At 38.1% G+C, this 21,161-nt stretch overlaps 1 protein-coding gene across 2 annotated transcripts in view; it reads left to right on the top strand.

The window, feature by feature from the left end:
* LOC146002553 (uncharacterized) overlaps nt 1-21,161 on the top strand; it is a 107,862-nt gene that overhangs the window by 63,617 nt on the left and 23,084 nt on the right. The window lies entirely within an intron of this gene.

Here is a 21,161-nt window from a genome sequence, read left to right as displayed (position 1 = left end):
ACGTAAAAAATATTCAAGATCGCCGCAACCGAATTGCGCACACTTTAGATACAAGATTGCGCACAAATCTCACTGACCTGTTTTGCGCACATATATTGATCGAACGTTGCCACTTTGATAGCTTTAAAGTCTGTGCGCCAAACTGTTATTTTCTTTAGACAAGAAGAGTGAGAAATTAGAAATAAAATAGTAAATCATACCAATTTTCTCAAACTCAAAAGTTAGGTTAGGTTATGTTAATGACTGCAAAAACACGTGCAAGTCCACACACATACACAAACAAACACAAGAGAAGTGAGAACGGCTTGAGAACATTATACATCTGACAACATCGCCTCATTTTTTTGTGCGCAATCCTGTACATTGTGACAGCTTGTCAACGGCTTATCAGATACCACTGATAAAACCGGCTGTAGCCTTCAAGATCATATATGTAGAGGGCGTGTCTTGTTGTCGTCTTCTTCCCCCCCCCCCCCCTTTGCAGTGCCATTTCTTAGCACAGTACGAAGATGTAGGCTTAGTCAAACTGTTTGTAAGTCCAGCTGACATGTTGTATATGAACAAAATAAAAGCTAAAATAATACATCTTAGAGGAAAATTTCTTCATGCATGGCCTGGTACTGACCCTAAACTAAACTACAGAGTGAGTCTTGACAGCGTATATCTACAAGTTCAAACTTACCTTCTAATACAATGTTAATTTTTATACTTTCTCTAGTTATTACATATTAAAATTTCATATACAACTATTTGTTTCATACTTTTAGAGAATGTAATTGGCCCACAGTGAAAAATTAGAAGCTACAACCTATATTGTTTAAAATTAAAATTAATTCCAAAAACACTACTTGTATATTGTATTTGAAACGAATTCAAAAGGCATCTTCAGTGAACGTACATCTTCTAAAGCTTTCATCTCACCAGGAGAAAATAAATAAACAAAAAGTATCAACAGACTCATTTCTTCTCAAGCTTTTTCCCAGATAATAACCCCTCCCTATTGTCACCAAAACATGTATTTTTATTTAACAAGAGGAAGTCTTACGTATAAAGAAAGAAGGACATCTCTTTTGGAGGTTAAAAGCACAGTTTAGTAAGCGCAGAGATTCCTCGACTCAAACACTTCCTTTGAAAACACGACTCCAAACGTACCAAACATCGAGGAAGACAATTCTTCATATTCCTCAGACGAAGCTCTCCCCAAGGTCAGTTGACCAAGGTTCGATGACAGAACCGACTAGGAACAGGTGGGGGGAATTCTGCTCACAAGGCGTGACGCTCCAAGGTTCAAAATTGTGGAAGATGTTAAATTTCTCTCCTTTGTTTGACTTTTTATGAAGATCTTCTGCAGATCTCTTAAATTACTATTTCCGAAGAATCAAGAAGGAAGGTCTTTTTTGTTCTTTAACATAACGCAGTTTTTATTGGGTATGGTACGTGAAAATTGCATCAAAGGGATGATAAAACGAAGAGTAAATGACCTTAAAGAGGTCTAGAAAAGATTGTAGAACCACGACTGCTTTATAAAAGGGAAGGAATTACGAGAATACCTCATCAGCAGTAGTTTACGCAGACAAATCGAGCTGTCATATCCCAAAGAGTTTAGATTTATCACAGTTAATCCAACCAGTCTCAGCACGATGCAGAGTTATGCGTTCGTGTAACGTAACGTGAAAAATCTCTCCAGTGGCGCCGCCACCGGACGATGAAATAATCTTTACTCACCCAAACAGTGTAAATGATCAACTTTCAGTGTCATTATCAGTAGCAAGGCTAGACATAAGCCCGCATCACACGGAACTGGATTTCCAGTAGGTATGCCCTAGTTGGTGCTGGACTTGCTATCAATTTGCTAGTTTTCGCCTCACACGATACTTATCAGATTACTTGTCGATAGACTTTCGTTCCCATACGAGGGAAGTTGTAATGGCGGCCGCGTGAGAAGTAAACAATGTATCACTTCACATTTTTAAAAGCCGATAACTATTCAACCGAGAGGAATAACGTTTCGTATAAAACGTTATTAGGTACAAACCAATGGCGCTGCTTAAATACATACTTTACAACGTTTACTGTACACGTATGGAAGAATATTTTATTTGATTCAAATGTAAACACCGTGCTCGGCATTGATGGTATAACTCAATGCGCCTTTCATGCTGTATACGTTATACATTGCTGGAGTAACACTCTGAAACCACAGACTAAAACGCTCCTTTGCACACTCACAGATTATCTTCACATGGCAAAACTTTGCTCTGATTGGCTGTTCCACAGAATCCAGTCGAGGAAAGCAAGTAGCAATTAGAACATTTCCTATTCCTCCAAACCAGTCAAGCAATGAGCCAGGCGGCCATTATTGCTACCTAAAAAGTTAGTTCAGCGCCAACTAGGGCATTTCTACTAGAAATCTAGTTCCGTGTGATGGGGGCTTGACAACACAGAAAGTTAAGGACAGAAATAATAATACAGAGGGATGATGCTAGAACACATACCTTGGAAATATCTAAGCTGAACTAGTTCCTCGTAACTTGTAAGTTACATTAACTCGCTTTGTTGGCGTTCAGCACTTAGCAATGAAACAGACTGTGTGCGTAAGAGGAGTTAACACAGAAGTTCGGAGAAGAGCACGAACCAGAAAGGACACTCAGTAATTAACGAAATAAATTAAATGAGGGTGACGTGAAGCAAGACTGTTCCAGATAAAAGCAGTCGAGAGGAAATTAAAATCGTGATGACATTGTTAATTAGATAGAAACAAATTTCGATTTCTGCTTTTCGGCTGAAGCACGAGGAAACTTCTGCCTTTCTTCCTTAGCAGCATTGGATTATGGAATTAGTGATGCAAAGGTTTACTCACTCCGCTGACAGTTTTATGAATATCTTTGTCGATCATTTTCTTGCAGCTAGAGAGCAGGGAAAATCGTGATTTGAATGTGTATGATGGCATAGTGGTTCGGATCCCAGATTAAACATTCCGTCCAGTCCTCCGATTAGCCTACCTGTCCATAAATAGGACTTAAAACAAAAAACTCAGTATCTCAAGCAGGTGTAGAAAACCATAAATTCTAATGAGTTCTATTGGGTTCCGTAACAAAGCCGAAACCTTTTTTTTTCGCACAATTTAAATCCGGCCCAAGTTGCGTATTGTTTCATTTCAATACTGAACTTGCGCCATATTTAAATTGATCCGGAAAAAAGGTTCCTGGACCGTATTTAAATTGATCCGGAAAAAAAGGTTCCTGGACAGAATTGAAATACATTACAGATAAGAAGGTTCTTTACCGTTCAGAACCCATTTACGCTTGCTGATTTTCTCTCCTGGACCGGAATTGAATTTATTTAAAATTCATGGACCTTGAAAAACCCTGGTCTCAGGGAATATGTATGATTCTTTTCTTGCATATATCGTATTACTTTCAGTAACTTTGAACCTAAACGTGAAGATTCTTACAATTTTTATAAGGGGCGGCCCAATATACAATTCCTAGGTGTATTTTTTGCACATCCCTACATTTCACCCTTCCTCAATAAAATAAAATAACCATGTTATATATTTACATTTTAAATAACGGAAAACAATAGCCTTTTTTAAAATTTTAAGTGTTACTGTTAAAGCACACGTTTATTGTAGGGTATGCATTTATTTAATATGTACATAATGATATCAAAGTAACTCATCTCTTGGCATGGATTGGTATGATTTTACAATACTTATATTATGCAGCAGTAGCGAAGATATAGTACAAGCAATGCAAGCATTGCTTACACTATTAAAATATTATTTAATGTACTTATGTTGAGTGCCTTATTTAGTTTCTATCGCACTCTATTTCGCGAAATTTTACGGCCGCAACCTCTGCTTGCAGCCACTGCGCGGGGAACTAACGCTCCTGAAGGGAGATGCTGGTGAAGGTACGGTCCTCAAACCACTTACAAAAGCTCTGCTTTTCGGAGCTTTTCGGCTTCTCTCGAAAACAGCAGAGCCAAGCAGAAAGCAGACACTACTAGCAGAAAGCATCACGATCCCGAAGATGAATATTTGCTTTATTATAAACAAAGAGTTATTGAAATAAATAATTATAACTGTTCTAAATTCCATGTAGACAAACTTTAAAGCATTACTTTAAGTTTCACGATTTGTAAAGTTGTCAATAATGTCGACCTTCAGAGGTTAAGCCAAACGTTGTGTCCCCGGTACTGGAGAGCGCTGGAATCTGCAGAACAGCTGGCTGTTGTCCACCTAACGCCTCGGTCTCACTCATCTCAAATAACAACGCCAGTGCTGACAACTAACAAATAATTTACACGATATTTATAATAAGTTTCCATATTCCATACAAACAAATACAATAAACTGATGTTTTTTCGACAAAACTTATGTCAAGAAAGCAATGAAACTCATTTTTGAGACCTGCAAATAGCAGAAACGTTAAGTCTTAAATGCTAAATACTATTAATATGATTTTATGAAAAGAACCGGCGTATTTTATTCCTGTTGTAATAACCTATTATTCCAAAGCTTAAGTAATTTTAAGCTTCAAGTCAGTTCTTTTCCTCTCCCGTGAACAATAATTTTAACAACGAGGTTGGTATCACTTTTCTGTTAGCTTCGGAGCTTTTCGGAACATTTTCCATTTGTGTGGGAAGAACGAGTTGTTGAAGTGAGTGATCTCTTTTGTTTGGTGTGTTGCAATTTTGCCAAAACAAACATAATAGCAAGTATTTTCATTATATCAATAACGTGATCAAGAATTTTGAACTTAGACGCATGGGGCAACGGGGCAGTGGGCTGCATAATTTATTCACCCCTCCTCCCCCCCTTTCGGACTATTGCATTGCTGGCCACGCTTCGCCACTGTTATGCAGCACGTCAATGAATTCTTGTGTACACAAATTCAACTATTTTAAAAACAAATAGCCAGGCTTATATAATCAGAAATTATGTGATATGAGCAGCTGAAATGTGCTCCTCACCAGTGGCGGCGATTAGGGGAGGTTGTGTAGGGTTGTTGCCCACCATTTAGTTGCCCCTCTATTATAGCCTCTTATGCTAAGTATTGTCTACCAAAAGAAAGTAAACAGTCCTTGCCCCCCAGTTTTGGAACCCAATCGCCGCTACTGCTCTTCACTATAAAAAGTTACCGTAAATATCCGCCTTTATAGTATTATCTCCTTATACTGTAATATCTGTTTTACTGGAATATATCTTACACGATAGTATCCTTAAGTACCAAATGCGTGACATCACCAACAGATTGGGTTCCAAAACTAGGGGGACAAGGTGCCAAAACTGAAGGGGCATGGACAGTTTACTTTCCGTTGGTAGATAAGTTTCAGCATAGTGCGGGGGCATAAGTTGCAACTGTGATGGCAATGGATTGAAACAATGACGTCAATAAGCAGAGAACAATGCCTGCTTCGAACCAATATAGTTTCATTCCTTAAATCAACACAGGATGTAGAATAAGAAAGTAATGAAAATAGTGGTGGACAATTTGCCTACCATTATCTTTGCCGTTGACTGTACATTCATCAATTTCATCATACCATCACTCATCCCCATCTTCGCAAAATTAGCCAAAAAGTGGAACAAATGTGAAGTAAAATAAAGCAAATCATCAAATTAACCAATGATCACCACTATTGAGAAGTGATGTCGCATAAGTATAATGAAACACAATACAGGCCAAATTAAGTTTTAGAATCAAATATATTAGTGAAATCTATTTTTGCCCAACTGGTTCTACATAATAAAGAAATAACAACGTGACCGTTTCCAACATACATTGCTTGATTACAAGTTACAGACTTAAGTGCCATCAAATCCCATTATTATCTGAGTTTCACACGAAATTGGTTTTAAAATCGTAATCGTACTACTGCAGATCGGCTAATGTTTTTATGTGGGAAACACGCTTCAACATCCAATTATGGTAGTAAACGTGGGCGGGGCAGGACCGCAGGCTGCCCAGTTCTTGTTAATACAAAATGTCTTATCTTTCCGATTCTCATTTGATGTCCCGACCGGAAGATGGCATTACATTAAGGTCAAGCTTCCGCCGATTTTACTAGGCCATTTGCAGCGGTGAGCTTTCCTCAACGAAGCCTGTTTCGCTTCTGCCGAAGGTGGAGATGGTATCGTCTGGCAAGTCCGAGACCGAAATCACCCATTCAAGAATCATACGTGAGCGAGTATCATCCTGTTCCTAACTTTAGTTAATTAGTGAAGTAGACTATAAGGCAGGCCCGGGGACAGGGGAGAGGGGCGAAGAGGATGCTCCTCCCTCTTAAATTTCTTCCGCACCCCCAGTTCAAAACTGATTTTCAACCACATGAAATGTTATATTACATTATAATATTAAAATAATGTCGTCACTTTGAGGGTAGAGCGTTAGGTATTGAAGTGATACCGCTTTTATTGTATTCAACAGGCAATCCATTGGTCCTGAAAGAGAAATACTTTCATGTAGTGGCGACGATCTACACAAATATCAGCGGCTGTTGCCTTTCTTTCATCATGATTGTTTTTAAGAATTATTTGTACTTTTATTTATTCCAGTAGAATTTTTGATAATTGCCTTCAGCTCAGTGTAAGTTGTTTCATGTTTTTTAAATTTAGATTTTAAAAAAATATATTTTTTCCGGCTACTTGTTCTTCCTCTATTCTCAAAATTGAACGGCAACAAAAATATAAGTTGTCAGTAGTTCATCGGGTTGTGCCGGGAAATTATTAAACACGAGTTGTATTGAACCGGGTGTTTTTTGTTAATGCACATATCTATGTAAGGGAAGCAGTCTGATAATTACATGAAACTAACTACATGATTTCGTATTTTTTGTATGTGTTATTTGATTTGCAAATACAGTAAAACCTCGTTAATCCGCACTAATGTGGAGGATAAGTTGACCGGTTTAACGAAAGTCCGGATTCACTGAAATAACCTAAAAGAACAGTAGAAAGTGCATTAAAACTCTGTTTATAGCAACAAAACACGTTTATTGTGGTGTATTTAAAGGGCATAGGCCTAAATACACTATACAGTGCAGTACAAAGTCTGCGGGAAACAGAATTTCATCAGTGGTTGACTGCCTTTTCTTTGGGAAGTTCTCTTGTTGACTTCTAGCCACATTTAAAACCTTGCATTCTGCTTTCTTTTTCTTTTGCCTGTCCGGTGGTCGACTTTCGATCTCGCCACCGGAATATCCTGGTTCGAATCCCGGCCAGGGCATGGGTGATCTTTGTGAGTGTCCCTTCATCGCTTTCATCTAACCATACTTAGTGTCGTCGACTTGTAATCAAGGGGTCCCGGGTTCGATACCCGGTGGACGCACAAGTGGTTCGGATCCCACTTTAAACTGTAAGTCCAGTCCCGATTAGCCTTACTGTGCATAAAGTGAACTTAAAACACCAAATCAACCAAATCAATCATCTAATCATACTCATCTGCATCGTCGCGATGAGCAAACAGACAATAAAAGTATACGAAGAACAAAATATAAGCCACAAATTCACACAGTGGTTGTTTCTGGTCAAAAGTAACATGGAACATGGGACTTGGCGCCCTAACCGCAACTCCAACATGTATGCCTACTCTTCATACACGACAGTGTGCATAATTGTGCATGATATCTCGACTCCAAGCCATTTTGGAACATAATGTTGCGACACACAGAGCAAATCATGTTCCTACTGTTGCAACGCATTCCTTCCACATGTCAAAAATATGATGGCGTCGTACTTTCCCTTCATCCATATGGATTTACCGCGTTATTCAAGCACGAAGGAAGAAACAGGCAGTCCGTGCTACTTAATGCCACGGCCCTTCCTAAATCTGCTTAAAAAGCGTTACACAAAGAGCAATGCAGCAACGTTTCTTGTAAAAGCGCACTTCCTCTCTAACGTTCTTCTACAAACAGAATGTGCTGTTTCCTCACAGACCTCCACTGTGTGCCAAAAAAATGTTGGGATTCTCTAAAAGATTGAAAAAGTTTCGCACTGACAAGTTAGATTATAGAGCCATAAATCTCTTTCATAGTTCTCTCTGTTCTTTCCTAGGAGCAACAAAGCATAGAGCAATGCAGTTTTCTTTGACTTCTGTAACTAATAACTGTATTTTTACCCATTCTTCATGGATTTCGTTTCCACCTCCAAATGTTTTCCTATTTTCACGTCTCTTTCCATTTCAAAAATAAATAATATCTGTAATGTTCCTTTGGAATTCAATATACGAGGGTCGTGCGGAAAGTCCAGCCAGTTGAGCTAACACCACCCAGATACGATCCCAACACGAAACTCCGGTGTTTGGTGTGATGGAAGCTACGGTGGTCTAAGTGGTCTAGACGCCGTGTTGTGGTGTTACACGCTTTTTAGAAAAAGAATGTTGCCAAGACAATTAGTTTTTATTTCACTGACCTGTCACAGGATACATTTCGTCATTTTCCTACATAGTCACCACCACTAATCAGGAATTTGTCATACCGCACGACGAGGTTTTACATGCCATCGTCGTAGTAGTCTGCCACCAGTTCATTGAGCCAATTTTTGACAGCTTCCTGGATTCCTTGTCACTGTGAAATTTTCGTCCACCCAAAAATGACTTTAAAAAATGGAAGATGTTGAAGTCACTCTGCGCCAAGTTCGGGTTATACGGAGGATGATGCAGAACGTCCCACACTAACTGTCAAAGTACAGCCTCCGTCTAGGCAGCAACGTGTGGGCGAGCGTTGTCGTGCAGAAGCTCAACACCGCTTCGGTTCTAAATAACCCGGCGTATTCTCCGCAGGTTTGCACAATATGCGTCGACATTGATTGTTGTGACATAAACATTCTGTGCTTTCATAAATCGAATCACGGAACGCACTTCATACTCTGTGTCAACTTCAATTTTCCAATTAATTTCCGAAGGGCCTAGGAACCCCTCAACTACTGTGAACAAGACAGAACTTGCCTTGAACACGGTCGAGAAATGACCGAGGCGGCCTATTCCTGGAGAAGTGAAGGTCGTGGCTTTGTGCGCAGGACTTTCCGAATAACCCTCGTATGATCAATTTTATCTTTATTGTTTCCAACGCTTCTACGTTTAGAAACGCCATTTTTGTTGCCTAGTTTTGGGCGATTTGTTTCACTAGAAATTGTTTAAAGGGTTGCTGTGGGGAATCCTTAACTGCCTAGCGTGACCATGTGGACATATTAGGCAGGAAATCTTGGCGGGAATTAACCTGTGATCAGTCACGGGTGAACGCTACGCTCGGCTTCAATTTTAATTAAGTGCCATTTTAACAGTACAGTAATATCTCGTTAATCCGGACCAATGACCGGTTTAACGAAAGTCCGGATTAACTGAAATAACCTGAAAGAACAGTAGAAAGTGCATTAAAACTTTATTTATAGCAACAAAACTCGTATATTATAGTTTATTTATAGGGCATAGGCCTAAATACACTATACAGTACAGTACAAAGTCTGCGGGAAACAGAATTTCTTCAGTGGTTGACTGCCTTTTCTTTGGGAAGTTCTCTTGTTGACTTCTAGCCACATTTAAATCCTTGCATTCTGATTCTTCTTCTTCTTCTTTGCCTTTTGCCTGTCCGGAGTCCGGCTTATCGGTGTCCGGATTAACGAGGTTTTACTGTATTTAAAATAATGGCCTGTGGTGATCTCTAGCCGACTTTTAGATTGTTACGAGTTAGGTGATCACATTCTAATAAGATTACGTAAACAGTAGTATGAGGAGAGACCCAAGGAATTTAGAGAGAGACCATTGTTGTTTTGAATTTGAATTGTTGTTTAAAGTCCACTTTATGCACAGAAAGACTACATTGTTGTGGAAGGAGTGTTGTCAGAGTGAGGGTAGAGCTCACTTGCGATCGATTACGTTGCATTTATTTATTTAGATTTGTGCATTATTTAGTCAATACGTTCAAACTATTTCTGGTGAGTTTTCGTACCTGTATGTGTTTCTCGTGTTAATGGAAAATACGATAAGTTGGTTCATTTGGTGTTTAAAGTCCACTTTATGTACAGCAAGGCTAATCGTAACTGGACCACTATGTGCATCCAGCGGGCATCGAAAAATACGAAAAGTTCCTAAGTTGTTTTATATTACTCCTATATCAGATTTGTGGATCACAGATGGGACTGTCCCAGAGTTCTTCAGAGCAGCTTTGAGGAACAAGCGATTTTGTTAGCTTATTCTATACACTGTCCCTGCATCTAAAATGATTAATGAAGATACGTGTTTCATGGTCTGCTTAGTAGCTGTGTAAATTTTACGAAATTACAAGCTACCGTACATAGTTACACCAACAATCATAGCGTTCAAATTTCTTCATAATCAGCACAAAATTTGAGCCGCCCTGTGTAATTAGACGACCAGGAGCTCTGTAATTCAATATTGGAGGACGCCTTGCGGTTGTTTTTTGTCGTATAGGGAATTCATACAGCGGATGGCCTTGGGATTTCTGATCTTTGAGAGAAATTTCCTTTTCTATATGGAGGAGGAAGTCCCCTATTTATTGCTACCTATGCACAGTACCAGCGATATCGCCAGCGGGCGGGCAAGATCGGCTCTGGCCCACCCTGAAATAATCTTAGCCCACGCTCTTGCCCATTGGTCAATACAGACTTTTTCCCACAGGGACAATTTTTTTTCGTCGCCCAGCCCGGGTTCGAATCCCGACCTGGGCATGAGTGTTCTTTGTGAGTGTCCCTTCATCAATTTCATCATATCATCACTCATCCTCATCTTTGTAATTAGACAAAAGTGGCAGAAAAGCGAAGTATAGTAAACCAAATCGATCAGTCAATACTTTTTCGGGGGATTTACACTTTCTCAAGGAGAGGTATTTGAAAGGTGAATAACTTTCGTTTTACTTTCCTCTTAAAAAAAAGCTCTCTCTCCAGTACTTAATTGTTCTTAATGCATCAAATATCTCCTGTTTTTATAAAACTACTTTGCAGGATCTCTGAGCAAAAGAAAATACTCTTCAGAAAAAATATAGGCATACTTTTTTTTCCCCAATCTACGAACATTTTCAAAATGTAATTTTCTAATAATTCAAAGATTGAAATATTAAATTACTAGAAAACACAAATTTCCGTAAAGTGAGGAGAATATAACCTAAGGGGCTTATATTCCTGCATTTGGTGCTCTTGGCGCAAAAGGGGAGTGGTTATGACTCCCACCAACCACCCTTTTTTCTAAGTCAATAGAGTCTCCAAATCACTTTAAAATAAAACAATCGTATTTTATTGAGACAAAATAAAATTATCCACTCTCATTATTATATGTTACATCGCAGTTGCTCAGTAATTCAGGTTTTCTTTTCTCTCGCCGACTTTTTCCATTCAAAAACTAGACATGAATTGCCTCTTAAACATTAAAATGAACATTTTGTGCGAGAGGTTTTAAAACTCAATTTAATTTCGAAAATAGATAAAGTTTTCTGATCTCGTCCTTGGCTGCTTTGAAATGAAATGCAACGGAAGATCAGATGGAAATGGACTGGAATCATATACAAATTTGCATACCCCCCCCAAAAAAAACCTCCCAAAATGAAATCACAAACACGCCACTGAATCGGAATCCCGCTCTCCAAAGCAAAAAGCTTAATTCACACAGTGATAACATGCAAACAAGGTGCATGTACGTGCACATGGTCATATGTACATAGGCCATTTGTTACCTTTACTGAAGAATTTATATAACCTAATCAAATAGTGTAGAAAACTATTACGACTTAGCTTACTAAATAACTTTGAGGATTTGAAAGCTAGATGCAGTTTATTTTCGTAATAAATTTTCTCATCGAATCGGATAACAATGATAACATTGAAGTTTCTTTTTGTACATCGGAGTATATAACTGTGTAATTCACACGGGCAATGAACTTGACTCTTCTTCTCAAGGATAGAAGACGTGATTGTTTTGCTGGAGAAGAAAATGCTATGTTGTAACAAAAAATTCTCAAGGCAGAAATCGAAAGTTTTTACATTTTGTTCGTGTTGTAAATAAAAACATGCACATGAAAGCTTTATTGAATCTAGCTGAGCTCAAATCCCAACATTTACCAGTTATAAACTTCAGAGACGAGGTAATTTAACGTTCTTGCTATATTAAATATCGTCCAAATTTAAAATATGCTACAATAATTACTTGATATTAAATCTCTGGAGAAAGTACCAAAATTTATAGCAATCAGAACTGCTGTTTTAACTGCGAAACTGATAATTTTAATTTCGTCCATTACATACAAAATATTTTCTACAGTATGGCAATAAGTGTTAGATTAAATTGCTTTGGTAAATATACGAATTTTAATATTATAGGCCTTTCATTTTCATCTTTCAAAACTACGCATAAGTTCTGATATATTAAGATTAGGTTTAGTCGATTCGGATGCAATGGAGATAAAAATATAAGTGAAAATCTCATTTCGACTAGGGTATGTTTCAAAAACAGTTGTTGAGATCGCAAAAGGTCCCATTAGTAATTATGTTGAGTAATTGAGACTGTTGATAGTAGAAAAGATATTCAAGCCACAAGATGATAAATGACAATAGAATACAGAAGTCATATTTCGTGGCATTTAAAATAAAATATTGTTCATCTAAAACGTTAATTTTTTTTTGAAAACTGTATCGATTGATTATTTTTTTAGTGGTTTTCAAACCATAAGGTACTCTCTTCTGAAACAAGTAGAGCTTAACGGGATCTGGTTACGTTTTACGTGAAGAGTCATCGCCTTTAAAATGCTGAATTGCAAATCATGGCCAGTAAAAGAGCTCTTAACCTTAAACATCCATTAACAAATTGCGTAACGCAACCTCCATACAAACTTTAACGCCCACTTTGGTGCAATGCATCGTAACAAGAATGAAAATACCGTAGTCTATTACACAATAGCTCTGAGTTTCCTAAGCACCTAAGAGTTATATTGCATTGATTATGTTAATATATATCTACCTAGACATTCAAAGAAACATTCTAGTTCCATGGTACGTAACTCGCGAAAATACTATGTGGTTTGTTATTGGATCATATAAGACCAACGCACACAGCAGACAATAAATATTCTGGAGAATTTTTGGTTCTTTTCTATTCATATTATCTATCTTCTATTGTATATATATGGATGTATATGTGTATATGTGTGTCTTTGTTCCGGCGTAACTCTCGAACGCCTGGAGCGATTTCAACCAAACTTGGTACACGTATCACTTGCAATATAGAAATAAATACTGTGGGGGGTAAGACACCCCTGGAACCCCTAGGGTAGGGAAGGGGGGACATGTAAAAATAGTCGAAAACGACCGATATTAGTGTGGAATCCGTAGTTTTCGGGGTCGCTAATATGAATAGTGACACTCCCAATGCCATTCAACTCCAAGACACCCCTGGCATCCCTAGGGATAATCCATATAGGTACATAGAACTTCTAAGTCTGGTAGAAAGATTTTAAACTCGAGTAATGTGGGGTGTGCATCCTTTGGGTATATAACTTTTACAGAATTAACTTTATGTTAATTTAAATTAACATATTTTTTATTCAAGAATCTAGTACATACTAAAAAAATATGAACCTGTGTATTTCAGCACCATCATTGTTTGTTGAAAAATGCTATGTCCTCTTTCCTTTAAAAAATAAAGTGTACACTGAGGTGTTTATTATGCAATTTGTTATTAAGCTAAAGAAACAACAAGTAAGGGTTACCATTAACAATGAAATTCTTATGAATGTACTCTGTACCAGTAGGTTAAACTTGTAATATTCAGTGTGATACTTCCAATTTCTATCTTTGTTAATAGCGACAATAAAGACGAATGGTGGACTAATGGAATAGACCTTGCATATATATTTTCATGGTTTACTGGTAATTTTATGGTGTCATAGTACACTTCAATTCACCACTTTTCTAATACTATTATTATGGTAAATATAACGGACTAAGCAAACTATTTTATGACTACTTTTATTTTTGTTATTTATTTTGTGTCACTTGTGGCTAATTTCGTCGAATTAGATGAAATGCATGAAGTGACACTCATAAAGGGCAATAATACCCAGCCGGGACTTGCTCGGACACCGAAGAGGTATAGTTTCGGTCCTCATCGGAACGACACTTTACTTAAAGAAAGTTCCGAAAGATAAGTCTCCCTCTGACAACCATGTATCAAGTCCACGTGGAGCGCAGCATATCCTCCCCTCAAACCTTTCCCCCCAACAGCGTCCGTTTTAGGAACTGGCAGTACTTGTGAAGTCCACGTGGAGTAAATGAGATGTTACCAATTCAGTTTCTTTAGTGATTTTATAACGTGAGATTGCGGTTATCTTTACTAGGTTGTGTAATTGTGTTGTGCTATTTTTTATACAATGTGGAGACCTTGGGGTGTAACGTCGCAGTGAATGAATGTATGTCTAAAAAAACACTGCAGATAAATTTGACGAGAGCTCTTTTCAGAAAAACAGGTGTTGGTTCGAATTCAGATTCGCGTCCGGTCGAGCTGTGTCAAAGATACCGAACTGACGTTCCATTGAGTACTTAAGCTATAGTACTAGATATTGTGCGCTCATTGCTCTTGACTATCTTTTTACCATGTCCAGTTAGTCGATATATTTTCAAGTAAAAGCCTCTCGGGAGCGAATTCCTCGCCTCGCAGAAGAAATTTTCTTTCCGAAGAACCTCAATAACTGGAAATGAACTGCTCCTGACTTTAATGGACGTGCAATTACATTCAATTTGACCTTACTTTCCAAGACCAGTGAAGACACGTAGATGCAAGTTAATTGTTATCCGCGAGGCTCAGAGGCAGTAAGTTATAGATCTTCAAGTGTCGGCTTCAAAAAGGCAAAACTCTTGGATTCGATGTGAAATCTGCTCCACTTTCAGTTTTTTCCCCATTACTCGCAATTACTAGAAGCACCAATTGCTACAAATCAAGCTCGCGTGACTTAAACGCTTGCCTTTGAGCGACAATGTCCATGTTAGCATCATCTTCAGGGTCTACAAAAGCATTGTCTGCAGTCAGATGCAGTAAAATGTAATCTGAAGCAGCCGAGACATAATATTTTGTCACTGATGGATCTGGTGACGAAAGGTTGCATGTAGTCTACTTCAGTTTCTCTCTGTGTGAATTCTATCCCTGAGAAGAGATTTTCTCTCTTTTTTGTTGTTGAAACTTGTTACTTCATTGTTTTTATTTCTCGTGAATACTAAACGTGGCCATGTGAAAAGTGTCAATTGCAAGTGTCAATGGCCTTCATTGGTTTAATCTTCAAATGTGATTAGCTATACCGAATGGAAAAGTACATCGAAAAAACCTTCACAATTGCATTGTTCGTGAAATTCTAGCCTGATTTGATATGTCACATCACACCCTTCCCATTTTGAGTTGAATTCAATATGGCGGCCATCAATATGGCGGACGTCCGCTTGGAACACGTCAATACGGTTCCCCTTAGGTCTAAACTGTCTCTATCATGACCAGTTTTACCCAGCCTAACATCCTTTACATTTTATATGGGGGTGTTAAGGTACTTTTGATTCACCCTATAAATATTTACAACCTTTCTTACTGGACGTGCTGCACGTGCAGCTTCTCGGTTACATGTCTCGCACTGGACTCTTTTCTCAATAGCGTGCATCGTGTCGCGAGGTATGTTAGTTGAGCGACACGCTTGTCGCTTCGATGTAAATTCCCAGTGTAGCGTGTCGCTTGCCACCTGTCGCGTGCCTCTTCAGCTTCAAAGCTGTTCAAGTGCTTCATATACGATTCGGCTAATCAGTCACAAGACAAAGGTGACATCTTTTCATCGCCTTTGCAGTTCCTTTGTAGGAATAGTGGTATTATGGGTGAACTACAACGGTTTTGATCCAGCATCGTGATGTCAATTGGGGGAGCCATTTGGAAGAAAGAGTAGCGCACCCTGGTGCAGAAAGCCAGAATGCAGGGGAAGAAGGACTCGACGATCTAACACATTGGCCCCGTCTAGTTCGCTGCACTTTTTGACACTAGGTGTAGTGCAGGTGTATCCCGGTGTCAGGCTGGTGCAAGGAAATGACGTTCAACCAAGTAGATAGCGGTGTTCAAGTTCTGAAGATTCAACAAATGCCTGTCTGTTGCTTTAAACGTTCATTTGATTAGTTAGCACGCATCACGTGACCATACACCAAGCATTAATCCGCTCCGGAACGTAGTGCAAACGGTGCAGACACCAAGTACAATACTTGACACCAAATCAACGAAGTGGACGAGTGGGTGTTGCACCGTGTAACCAACTAGACGCGCGAGCGCAGAGCGAGTCAGAAAGTGCAGCGAACTAGAAGAGCCTACTATGGGCATACTCGAAATATTTCGGTTTCAGATTATTAAGAACAGGTACTTGAGTCAGTGCCTTGTCTACTAGTTATGTTCCATTTTCGTAGTTACTGAAGTACTTGCGACAACATCCCTTTGAGAGCACAGAAGCTACCCAGAACTTTCCCTACAATTTTAAGTAGTTTACGAATTATTGTCTTATGTGCCAATGGAAATTGACTCAAGCCTTCAGAAGTCCACTGTGCTAAGCAATTTATACCATACAGTGTCATAATAACTCAGACTTTCATACTTCGTGATCAAAGTCAGAAAGAAACCTTGTCAAAGATCAAATTCCATCTTTCTAGTCGCCGTATCTTCTAAGATTCCAACAGTTTACAAGGACAGGCAATGTTATTTTTAAAGTTATTATTTTATTTAGTTCTGAGGTAAATTTTCAAGTGGTAGAATGAAACTGGAAACTTCATTTCCAATAAAACATTCAAATACTGACCAATGCAAAATTTATAGCACAAAAAATATATACACTTCCCGTCAGGGGATTCCACACTCAGGAATTCCTGGCAGGTAATGTTCTAAGATAAGGACTGATGCCTTCGTGTTGTTTTGTGTATGGACCCTGTACTGGGAGTGTATATATAAGATGATGGTTTGTATCTTTCATCAATTTGTGAAGTTTTCGTCTGAAGAATACCCTGTTAGAGGGTGGAAACGTTACGTTTTTAGTGTATATATTTTTTATGCTATAAATTTTGCCTTGGTCAGACTTAACAGTGTTTTCATTTCACATGTTTTTTTTCTGTAAGTCGATGACGACTCTTTGTATATAATATGTATAATATACCAATACATCAAAAGTAGTTACTGGAATCCCTCCTCCCTTCCCATTAAATTTATTTTAGTTTGTTTTTAAGTCCACTTTATGCACAGTAAGGCTAATCGGGACTGGACCTACAGTTTAAAGTGGGATCCGAACCACTGTGTGCCTCCACCGGGTATCGAACCCTGGACCTCCTTGATTACAAGGCGACGACGCTACCACTACGTCATCGGGGAGGCACCTATATTTCCAAATACAAAAGAAATACATTTTGATCTGGCCATTTTTACACATAATTTGTCACAGTCAAATTATAATTTCCTGTGTGTAAAACAGGAATTTATAATTTTTAATTATAATATAATTATAATTTCCTGTGAGTGAAACCCTCTTTCCCCATTTTATACTACCTGCCAAGCATAGGCGTAGGTAGAACTTTATATTTGGGTGTGCACAAACAAAAAAATCAGGTCTTGCACCTAATATAAATAATATAAATAATAGCATATTTTGCAACACAATCACTTGGCTCTTTAACTGCACTGATGTTTGTAAAGGAATATAAATTCACTACATGACTGTTGGAAATTTCTGAATATATGTAGTAGAAAAAATCAAATTGCGTAGAAATTACACACATACAAAATGTTCATAAATGTTACAAACAAATACATGAAAATACACGTCATCTATAACAAGAGACGTCTGTCAAAGGGTACAATATTCTTAAGCTCATCAATAACTTCATTTACATCAATAGACTAAGCTTTTTTCTGTTCCACAAATAGCAAGAGCAGGGCTTCCAATCTACCCTGCTTCTGAGTTGCTCTTAATTTAGTTTTAAGTTAGGTAAGCTTGGAGAAAGCTCTCTCTCACACGTGCAGCTTGTGACAGGTATAGAAGAAGGGCGCTGCAGTACAAAGTAGAATGCAGTAAATATCTTCTTTCTCCAATGACATCAAAAAATCGAAAAACTATAGATACTCGTTTCATCAGCGATAATGCACACGTTTGTACCAAGTAATGACATTTTCAACTTCTTACTAACTGCCGATTATTTTCTCTCTTATTAAAATATCTGTCTTTAATTCTCTTTGATAAAGCAGCCCATTAGGGTGTGCCTACCGGCACACCCCGTAGCTACGCCTATGCTGCCAAGTGAAGAAAATGAATCGAGTATCGCAGACTAATCCATTTTCAGTATTCCCGTAGCCTTGTTAGATCCAATACCAGGTTTCGTTGCCTTCTTCCCGATTTGTTGGCTAGTCACATTTATTTTTGCTACTGGCGTTCAATCAAAGCGTATTGTGGGGAAAGTGGGACAATCTTGCCAGCGCCGGTCGACAATATGGCTAACAGAAATACTCTTCAAACAATGAGTGCCTTTGAGGGAAACAATACCAGCACTAACACACGTCGTCCGTCGATTCTTCTTTGCCCCTGCAGCGCTCCGACGCACGGTTCAACAACTTGGAATGTCAATGCCATGCATTGTTCTTGTTTTGCAACATGTAATATGGAGCAAGAAACTGCCTCGCGTCATGTCCCACTTGACCAAAGGCGCGGAGAATTTCGACTTGAAGCTTCATTTAACTGTTGCCGCAACTAATCGAATTCCACAGATTGCAACTTTCCTCAGAATAAGAGATTTTTCTGGCTTTCTTAGTCTATTTCCTACCGTTTGGAAAGCGAAATCAAGTTCATTTCAGTTTGATAGTTCCGCGTGTTGTTTTAGCAAATGTTCAATAGGGCAGATTTTTAATTCTTCATACAACACCTTGATTTCTCAAAATTTCAGCGAAAAATTCACGGTGGACCAGGATTCGAACCTGCTGGTTGTGCGTGCACGTTGCGTTGAAGTTCCTGCTTTGTACAGTCAACGGCAAAAATGATAGTGGGCAAATTGTCCATCGATAAATGAAAACTCCAATTCTTCAGTTACGATAGATTAACATTTATATAATCCAATATTAAGTATTACTAACTAACTAACTAACTCTCTACCCTTCTTAAACCCGAAGGGTTTATGGCTGCAGCAACACAGGCCTTCCCTCCCATCTGTCCCTATCCTGGGCAAGATCAATCCAATCTTTTCCATTCTTACCAATTTCCTTTAGGTCCATCTCAACGTTATCCCTCCATCTTCGTCTAGGTCTTCCAACAGGTCTGTTACCATCAGATTTCCCAACAAGAATCCTGTAAACTCTTCTTTCCTCTCCCATTCGTGCCCCATGGCCTAAGTCTTCTCGATTGAATTATTCTAATAATATACAGACAAATTGCGCAGTTCTAAATTATACAACCTTCTCCACTCACCCGTCTCCTCATCTCTATTAGATTTGAAAATATAGAAACTTGAGTAATTTACACTTTGGAGAATGGCTCGTCTACTGTCAATTAATTAAAGCATATTGAGAAATGAAAATTGATATAAACAACCAAAGATTGTAAATTTTAAAGAAAAGAAAATGGCATTTGTGATAATTGTTTTGGAAGGATTACTGATATTTCTGATATGTTTCCTAAAAATTAGATGACTAAATATTAGTGAACGTGTCGTTGGAAATCACAAATTCAGTCAGTCAGAGTAGTTTTTCGTAATGAAGTTGAATGTTTTGTATACGCTGTGTAAGATATCTAAAATAGCCACACATTAAATGCATTGCAATTTACAGATTTCCTTTTGAAAAATGGACTATGAGGTCATTGTCAATTCTACATCGTCGCAACAAAGAAGCCACTAATCGTGAAGAAGGAATTAATTAGTATAAGAACCACTTTCTAACTTATTTTGTGCATACAAGCATAAAACGTTTAGAAATTGAATTCATTGACAGTAATATTCAGAAGAGTGAAGACTATTTCAATTGAAAATAGCAAAGAACACAACTGTTTTTTTTAGTTATTCTAATAATATTCAGAACACATGTATCTCCAATGTGAGTTAATCATTGTATTTAGGTTTAAACTTTCCTAGAAGGTCTGACCAACAATGAAAGAGATAAGAAACGATCGTGGCCAGGGGGGATTTATAAAATGCATGTCCCTAGGCCATACTTTGTTTGACAACATTGTTGTTATTATTATTAACAGTTTTGTTATAATGGTATTTCACTTCCACTAATTGCAGGCTCTGTATTAATAACACTTGTAAACTCTAAAATAAGGACACATCTGATTATAAATTATTCATTAAACTTCGAAAAAGCAATACACTTAGATTTAACAAGAGAACAGTCGTTTAAAACTGTTTGCTTCTAGCAGAACATCAGCATTCGCTGTGAAGAATGACAAACTAAAAAGTCTGCTATCCAACTCTGAATTTCAGAGGACAGTCTTTATTCGTTTTAGAACACTGAACGACCTCCCTGCACTGGCAAAATACTCACAATATTTTCCGAGCAATGTCAAGATTTAAGAAAGCACTGTTACATGTTTGACATAAGAAGTTATTTAAACGCTTGAAATTCTTCTCATCTACCTTCTTGCATAAAATAAGTAACTAAATGGGCTTGACATGATTTATTTTGCTATTATTATAATATTAAGGAATCTTAATGCCCGATGGTCTTTGCCACTAGACTTGGGGCCCCTAAGTTATAGCCTAGGATAGCCTAGTGGAAAATCCTCCCTTATTCGTGGCAAGAGCGCAAGAGAATGTGTCAACATTCACTCTTCAAAGTTTGCTTGCAGACTAATAACTTCCTTAGCGTGCACCATTCGACAAGTCAGTAAACACTGAACAGCATGCTTCGATAACATTTTATTTTGGTAAATCTGAAAAACTTTTTCAAAGCACTTTTAAAAATGCAAGTTATTTATTATAATTATTATTTACTGGATGCATACTTTACGCTTTGCGAAGTACCAGTTGAAATATCAGACTTCAGCATTCTTAATGAACGTGCACTGCAAAACAATAAATATGTTATCAGCTGTAAGTCTTGAAAGAAAAACTGAAAGACCTTGGTACACTTCACCGCAGGTACAGACTTTGACGGACAGTCTAACAGGAAGCA

Source organism: Lepisma saccharinum, chromosome 18, assembly GCF_977018435.1.
Source record: "Lepisma saccharinum chromosome 18, izLepSacc3.1, whole genome shotgun sequence".
Classification (NCBI taxonomy): Eukaryota; Metazoa; Arthropoda; class Insecta; order Zygentoma; family Lepismatidae; genus Lepisma; species Lepisma saccharinum.
Note: the sequence above shows the minus strand (reverse complement) of the source record. Positions and strands in the feature narration are given on the sequence as shown.